The sequence below is a fragment of the Hirsutella rhossiliensis genome, assembly GCF_020360975.1.
Source record: "Hirsutella rhossiliensis strain HR02 chromosome Unknown scaffold00017, whole genome shotgun sequence".
In the NCBI taxonomy this organism is placed as follows: Eukaryota; Fungi; Ascomycota; class Sordariomycetes; order Hypocreales; family Ophiocordycipitaceae; genus Hirsutella; species Hirsutella rhossiliensis.
The window spans coordinates 114649-122198 of NW_025408683.1; the positions used below are offsets into that span (position 1 = coordinate 114649).

The 7550-nt window shown below is 36.7% G+C and overlaps 1 non-coding gene across 1 annotated transcript; it reads left to right on the forward strand.

Annotated features, from left to right (window-relative positions):
- The first annotated feature begins 4974 nt into the window (after positions 1 to 4974).
- Positions 4975 to 5054, forward strand: HRG_12141. Its single transcript has one exon. It is a non-coding gene; the product is annotated as a tRNA-Leu (tRNA).
- The last annotated feature ends 2496 nt before the right edge of the window (positions 5055 to 7550 follow it).

The following is a 7550-nucleotide window of genomic DNA, read 5'->3' on the forward strand; positions in this document are numbered from 1 at the left end:
CGGGCTTATATAAATAGAACTATTTATAATTTAGTCTTCTTTAATAAGTAGGACCCTTTTAAGCCCCCTCTTTAACTTAAGGTAACGGAATTTATAGAGGGAGCTTCCCTCTTTTTTAAGCTAACCTCTATATAATAGAGAGCCTTTTCTACTACCTTAGGTAACTATAAGAGTTACTATAAGAAGTACCTTTATAAGATAAAGCTACTAACTACTATATATATAGCGATAACGGAATCTATTAGTACTATAAAGCTAATCTCTTTTTAAAGGAAGAGACCCTTAAGTAGTAGCTTTTAAAGCTCGAGACCTTAATAGCTCCCTTAAGGGGCTATATAACTAACCGTATTAAGAAGACTTATACGTTATACCTAGGAGCTTTTTCTACTAAGAACCTACTAGCTTCTTTATAGCTAGCTAAGTAAGAAGAAATCCTTAAGGAAGCTAACTAATACTTCTTAATAAAAGCTCTTTCTAGCTAATAGCTATAGGATATATCTCTACTAATAAAGCTTATTAGTAATAGTTACTAGACTATCTTTTAAGAAGCTAGCTAGGAACTAAATAAAGAAGCTATTAAAGTATAATAATAAGTTATATTATTCCTTTATAGCTAGTACTCGACCTAGATAGCTCGACCTACTACCCTTATAGCTACTATAGCCCTTATTACTATAGCCCCTACTACTACTACTATAGCTGCTACCCCTTTAGCCCCTCTTCCCTTAAGAGCCTTAATACCGTCTTTAACGGCTACCTTAGTCCTAGCCCTAGCTCTGCCTTTTACTCTAGGCCTGGTCTTATTAGTCTATCTAGCCCGACTATTTCTTAATAGACCTTTTAGTCCGTTAGTCGAAAAATTAAAGAACTAGTTAATATTAAACCTCGTTAAAATTAGTAATAAGGGGTAAAAAGGGGGGGTTTTTGAGTAGACCTTCTAAATTAGGATAAGGATTCCTTAAAGAAATAAAAGACTAAATAAAACAGCTGCCTAGCCTATAAATCCCTAGGCTATCGGTTATTATAATATTAGTAAGTCTTTAAGGAAAACTAACCTAAAGGATTTAACCTTTTAAAGAGGTAATAAGAAATAGTATAATAGTCTCTTAAAAAGGACCCCTCGTTATAAAAGAAGATAGATAAGATTTAGGTTACTAAGAAATAATAACTAACGCTACTACTATAAATTTAAGGAAGATTTATTAGTATAGCGAATCTAGCCTTTATCCTCCTTATAGATTAGTAAGACCGCTTACTAGGACCCTTTAACTATCCCCTATAAAAATTAGCTATCTTTAACTTTAGCGCTTCCCTCGATATTTATAATATACTCTTATAGTTCTAGTCCTTTAAGAAGGTATAGAGGGAATACCTTATTGCCGGGGAATTAACTATATAGATAGAGGGATATAGAAGGGTAAATCTTACGATAAAATTACCTAATAGGTTTATATAAATTCTTCGACGAAAAAGGGTAGCCTTTTACCCTCGATTTTTAATAAGCTTAATTTCCTTTTACTTTCTTTAAGAGGAAGGAATCTTCTAGGATATAATATCTAAGCCTATAAGGCTAGTTAAAAAGAATTAGACGATTAAGCTTATTAAGGAAAAATTCGGTTAATTTATTCTTAAATTCCGACCTATCCTTAGGAAGAAACCTCTCGAGAAGTTAGCTTTCCCTACTAAGAGGATAGGTTCTAAGGACCCTCTTCTAGCAGCTTAAAGAGACAGCCTTCTTTAGTATATATAACTTAGTTACCTAGGCTCCCTAGCTTTATATAAGCTAGGCTAATAATAAGGCGTTCGATTTAAGGGCCTAAAGACCGTTAAATATAAATACTATAGCTAAGGAAAGACTAAGAGACGAGTTTCTAAATAAACCCCTTTATAGCTAAACTAACTATATAAGGAAATTTAGGTCGACTAAACTAATATCTTTAAGGACTAAGAAAGCTTTATTAAGGTAATGTTTTTTATAGACGCTTTTTTAGGGATAGTTTTCCCTTATTTCTTATAGGCCTACCTAAGTAAGTATAACTAGTTTACCCTTTAAGACTTTATTAACTAAATAAAATCCTACTTTAGCTATAAAGTAAAGAAGATATAGTTTAATAAAAAGCTATTTATAAAAGATATCTTAAATTAGCTTTAAAAAAGAAGTATTTTACCCCTCTTATTAGTACTAAATACCTAAGCTTAGAACGGAGGGGTAGAAAGATTAAGGGGTACTATAATAAAAAGGGCCTATATAATAAGACTTACTACGAGGCTTCCCTATAACCTTTAAAAGGAAGTCGTTAAGACCGCCTAGTACCTTTAGAACTAGACCCCTAGGGACCCTAAGGACCCTAGGGAACTAAACTAAGGAATAGACTAAAAATCCCCCCTTAAGCTCTTTATAAAGAAGAGGGCCTTGCTAGCCTACCTTTATACTTATAGCTATAAGGTATACGCTATAACTACCGATATATAGCTAAAAAGGAAGAAGAAAAGAAAGCTTAATCTTAGAGCTTTTATTAGTTGCTTTATTAGTTATAACTCTATAAATATCTTCCGGATCTAGATTCTTCCTTTATAGAAGGTTATTTTAACTAGGGATATAATTTTCGATAAATCTAGCTTCTTTAATAAAAAGAGGGATTAATATCGCAAAGCGTAGCTTAATTTCGTAGTTCTCGGAGATATCCCTTAGCACGAGGGACCTAGGAAGCTAAAAAACAGGTTTTAAGGAAGGAGCTAAAAGGAGGTATAGAGAGGAAGGTAAGGGTAAGAGGGGAAGCAAAAGTAGCGATAGCTTCCTATAGAGGTAGCGAGAGATAAGACGGATATGCCGGCAACGGCTAGAAAGGAGGGGAAAAACCAGTAAAAAGCTTAGTAGTTAAAAGGACATTAGTAGCTTCTTTAAGTAGGATCTTCTTTATTAATTAAGATACTAAATAGATATAAAGAGGGGCGTTAAATAGAGGAAAGAAGGATAATTAAGGCAATATAATAATTACTCCCCTACCGTAATAGCTGCTCCCGTAAGAATTAAATCTCTCTACCCTACCTATCCGACCCCTTACTTTTAATTTTACCTTTATATATTTTTATATACTTCTCGCATCTCTCTTCGCGAGAGTTATAAGCCCGGGAGGGGTAGCAAACCACCCTTATAACTTCCGGTAACTACGCGTTGCGGGGTAATACCTATAGATAGCCGTATACCCCTCTCTCTCTTAGATTTCCCTAGGCAATAGGCGCGGTGCTTAGTGTTCGACTCCCGCGTCGTAGGCTTAAGTCTAGGAATCCCGGCGGAGCCGCGATCCCTAAGGGGGTATGTCGGAAAACGCGGTCATAAGTTATATATATTAATTATAGCGCACTTATCGGAGCGCGCGTTCTACCTTTGCCTACGTAGCGTAATAGTCTTCGCGATAATTAATAGCCCTTCTTACTCTTATAACGTTAGCTAATTTAGAAGATTTAAATCCCCCCTTCCTAATAATCTTAAGAAGAGGTCCTAGATAAGGAAACGGAAGAAGAAACTAACGTCGAAGTAGTTAATAATAACGCTAACTTTAAAGAAAAAGAGGAAGCTACTAAATTAAATAATTATAAGAATATACCCTTATATTCCTATCTTACTATTATAAAGAAATAATAGGCATAGGGAGGCTTTATAGAATAAGCTAGTAAAAAGAGGATCTATAATATAGTCTAAGGGAATAACCCTTAAAGATAAAAGACCTCTACTAAATATCTATACCTTCCTTTAGGAAAAGCGGGTTAAGATAAGCCTGTCCTAATAAATAAAAATATATATAAAATACATAAGTTAATTATAAGTAGAACGGATACCCTATTAACTCTTTTAGCTTAGCGGTTCTAAAGATATCCGCGATACGAGAATAGGTAGGGCATAGAATATTCTAGTTAAATCTACTACTTATACTAGAACCTATAGTCTTACGTTAACTATTACGTTATAATTAGACCACCTACTAAGTTAGGAAGACATACTATAGATAAAGCTTTTTAAGCACTATAGAATATACTAGAAAGCTAACTAATTAGTCTATTAGTAGGCGAGCAATAGTCTATAAAAGACGAAGGATTTCCCTAGGAGTAGTAGATAGAATAAGCAAGTTCGTAAGTATCTTTTATAACGCTATTCTTTTAATATATTCTTTAGCTCCTTATATACTCGTTATAAATTCCGGACGAAATCCTACCTTATACGCTTTTAACCGACCTTTCCGCTTACGTTATCGATTACCCGATCCTACGCTTAATGCCTATACCTTTTTATAATAATCTAGATAAAGAAGGATACTATAGGAAAGCGGTAGAGCTAGAATACGCCTACCTCCCTACGCCTCCTCCTATATAAGAAGAAGATCTAGAAGTAGCTTTCTCTATTAGTCTTCTTATCTTAACCCTTAAGGGGGTAGGAAAGGTACCTCTTTCTCTCTTAAAAGATTACCTAGCTGCCTTTTTATCCTTACTTCGAGAAGTAAAGGAAGGTATAAGGCCTAATATAGTTATTAAAGAAGACTGACCTCTCCTTTATTTTAATTGTTTTTCTAACTTCTATCTAACGCTTATAAAAGACGGTTCCTATAAAGTATTTATAGTAGGCCGGCTCTTTAAGCTATAGCTATTAGTAAGGAAGGTATATAAAAGAGACCTCCTAGACCTACTAGTAAACTAAAAGCAGCTAGAAAAACACCCCTTTAAAGACTAGTTTTTCTAAGCTTAGAAAGACTACCTAGCCTTATATAAAGAGATAAGGTCTTTTAAAAAGGTCCTTATAAAAAAGGTAAGAGGAAAATAAGTCCTTAGCTATAAGTAGGTCTTTATTTATAAGACTAATAAATATAGCTTCCTTTAAAAGTATAAGGCCTAGCTAGTTATTTATAGGAACTAGTAGAAAAAGGGGGATTTACCTACTAAGGTAACTACTTTAGTAAATATTATTATATCTTCTTAGCTACCCTCGTAGTATAGTGGTTATATACCTAGGAAGCCTGCTAGCTATAACGCTAGAGTCGGTTCGAATCCGGCCGGGGGCACGATTAATTTTTAGTCGGACTAGCAGACTGCGCTAACCTGCTTATTAATTAGCCAATCAGCGCTTCTAGAAGCGCTTATAAATACACTAGCAGTCTAGCCCCGCTGTAAGTAGGCCGGCCCGGACCTCGCCTACCCGGACCTAGCGACGAATTCGTTAGGACCTCCCCCTAACCCCGGTCTAGGCCCCCCGACCGGGAAAATAAAAACCCGGGGCCGATACTAGCAACTTAATAAGTACGGCGCGAAGCCGGTGCGATAACCCGACTACCGGCCCGGCTAAAGGCCGGCATTAATAAAAATAGCCCGCTAAGCCTTACGGCGGAAAAATAAGGCAGAGCCCGGGAAGATATCGTTATAGGATAAGGTCGGAGACAATTATATAATTAACTATTAACCGTTAACTAAAAAACGCTTATACTACCGATTAACGCTATATACCCCGCGTACGTAAAGGAGTTACTTTCTAAGGTTACTTTATAGCGGGGCTAATGCGATTCCGACTAACTATAACGATACCTAAGATAGCCGGCGTAAGATTCCTACGTATTGCAACCGCGACCCGGTATAAGGGCGGACTAGCTACGAAAGAGGGGAGGGTTTTCCCCTAGGCACTCTAGTTTTTCCCTCCTATTTAACGTCGAAGTTCTAGATACCTTTAGATAGGTTACTAGTATAATCTTAATAATAATATATCTTCTTAGCTAACTTTTCGAAACTAAGCCTAAAATATAAAAAAAGTATACGCTTAGAACTACCGCGAATAGCGTATTACGCCCCCTTAAGTATAGCCTTATATAGCTATTAGCGGGTGCGTAATATACTATTAAAGATTACGAATTAAGCGAGGTTCTCCTTTATATAGGTAGAAAACTCTTCCCTACCCTCGCTAACTAAGGGTATATGCCCCCCGCTAATAGGACCTAGCCCGAACCTAACTTAGGACCCTAGCCTAGACTTAAGGAGGGCCCCTTTAACTTTAACCCCCCCCCCCTTAACCTAAGGGTCGAAATATATACCTTAGAAGCTAAGGCTTACTTAAAAGAAGCTCTAGAAAGCTAACGCCCTCTAAGGACCTTAAAAGAAAGGCCTAGGACCTAAGACTAGGACCTAGAGGATATAGAGATAGAAGATAATACTTAGCCTATATTAAAGACTAGCCTCTTTAGGCCTAGCCTAGCCCTGCCTTAAGCTAGCTACTTTTAGCCTAACTAGCCCTTAAAGTAAGGAAAGGGGTAAAAGAGAGCTACCCTTAGCAGCCTTATTAGCCCTACGCCTATCTAACCTACGTTCTAATACTTATAGTAGACCTAGCGCCGGCCCTAGTACCCCTTCCCTAAGGACCGGGCTTAGGGCTTCCTTTAATAGGCCCTCTAGGCCCTTAAGGAAGCTTAAAAAATCGAACCCTTTTATAAGACCCTTATAGAAGGGCTTAAGAAGGCAGCTATAAGAACCTTAGACCGCTAACAGCCCCCGTAATAGCCCTTATACTAGCCTAAGGCCGCCTAATAGCTTAAGGCTACTTAAGGAAACCTTAAAGCGAGCTCGTAAGCTAAGGTTACTATAAAGAAGGCGCCTAAGGCCCTAGCTAAGGCCCTAGCTAAGGCTCCGGCTAAAGCCCTAGTAAAAGCCCTAACTAAGGCCCTAGCTAAGAGGAACGTAAAAGAGGACTTCTAACTTATCCTAAAGCTAAAGAAGGAATCGCTAATACTTACTATTAACCCTATTACTCTTTATAATAAGCTTAATAAGGCTATAAGGAAACTAGCTATATTAGCTCTATTAACTTTAAATAAAAGTAATATAGTTATAACGATAAAGGCCCTATATACGGTAAAGAAGCTTTTAAAGTAGCGGGAAAAGTAGTCCTTATACCTTAAGGAGCTACCTATTAAATTAGCCGACCTTCCTACTAGCTAGACTAAGCTAGTAGCCCGGAGCGTCCCTAACTTCCTAGAGACCTTTATCCTTAATATCTTCGCTATAAAAGCTAAAACCTTTAGCGGGATCGATATCCTAGCATAGCCTAGGTAGCTAGGTACCCTAGGCCTAACGTAAAAGGTAGGATCTATTATCTTTATAGTCCTTTTAAAGGCTATAAGGGCTAAATACTAAAAAAAAGGCCTTTATATAGTAAGCTTATAGATTTAAGTTAAGGCCTATAAGGAATATACTATATATACGTAGTACTATAGGTGCTTTTCCTTTAGCTATAACCCCTAGACTTACTACTAGCCTATTAAGTATGCCTTTTACTTAAAAAAGTACTTAACTAAGGACTATAACTACCTTAGCTATAAGGCTAGCTAAGGCTACTCTTACTTTAAGGTTTAATACTATAACTATAAAAGAGAGTACCTTATAACTAATAAGGTATAATATAGAGTTTATAAGGGAATAACTAATACTTAATAGCCCTAGCCCCTTTACGCTTATAGGGCCTCTAAAGCCCCTTAGGCCCCTTAGGCCTAACTATAACCTTATTAGTATTATATAGT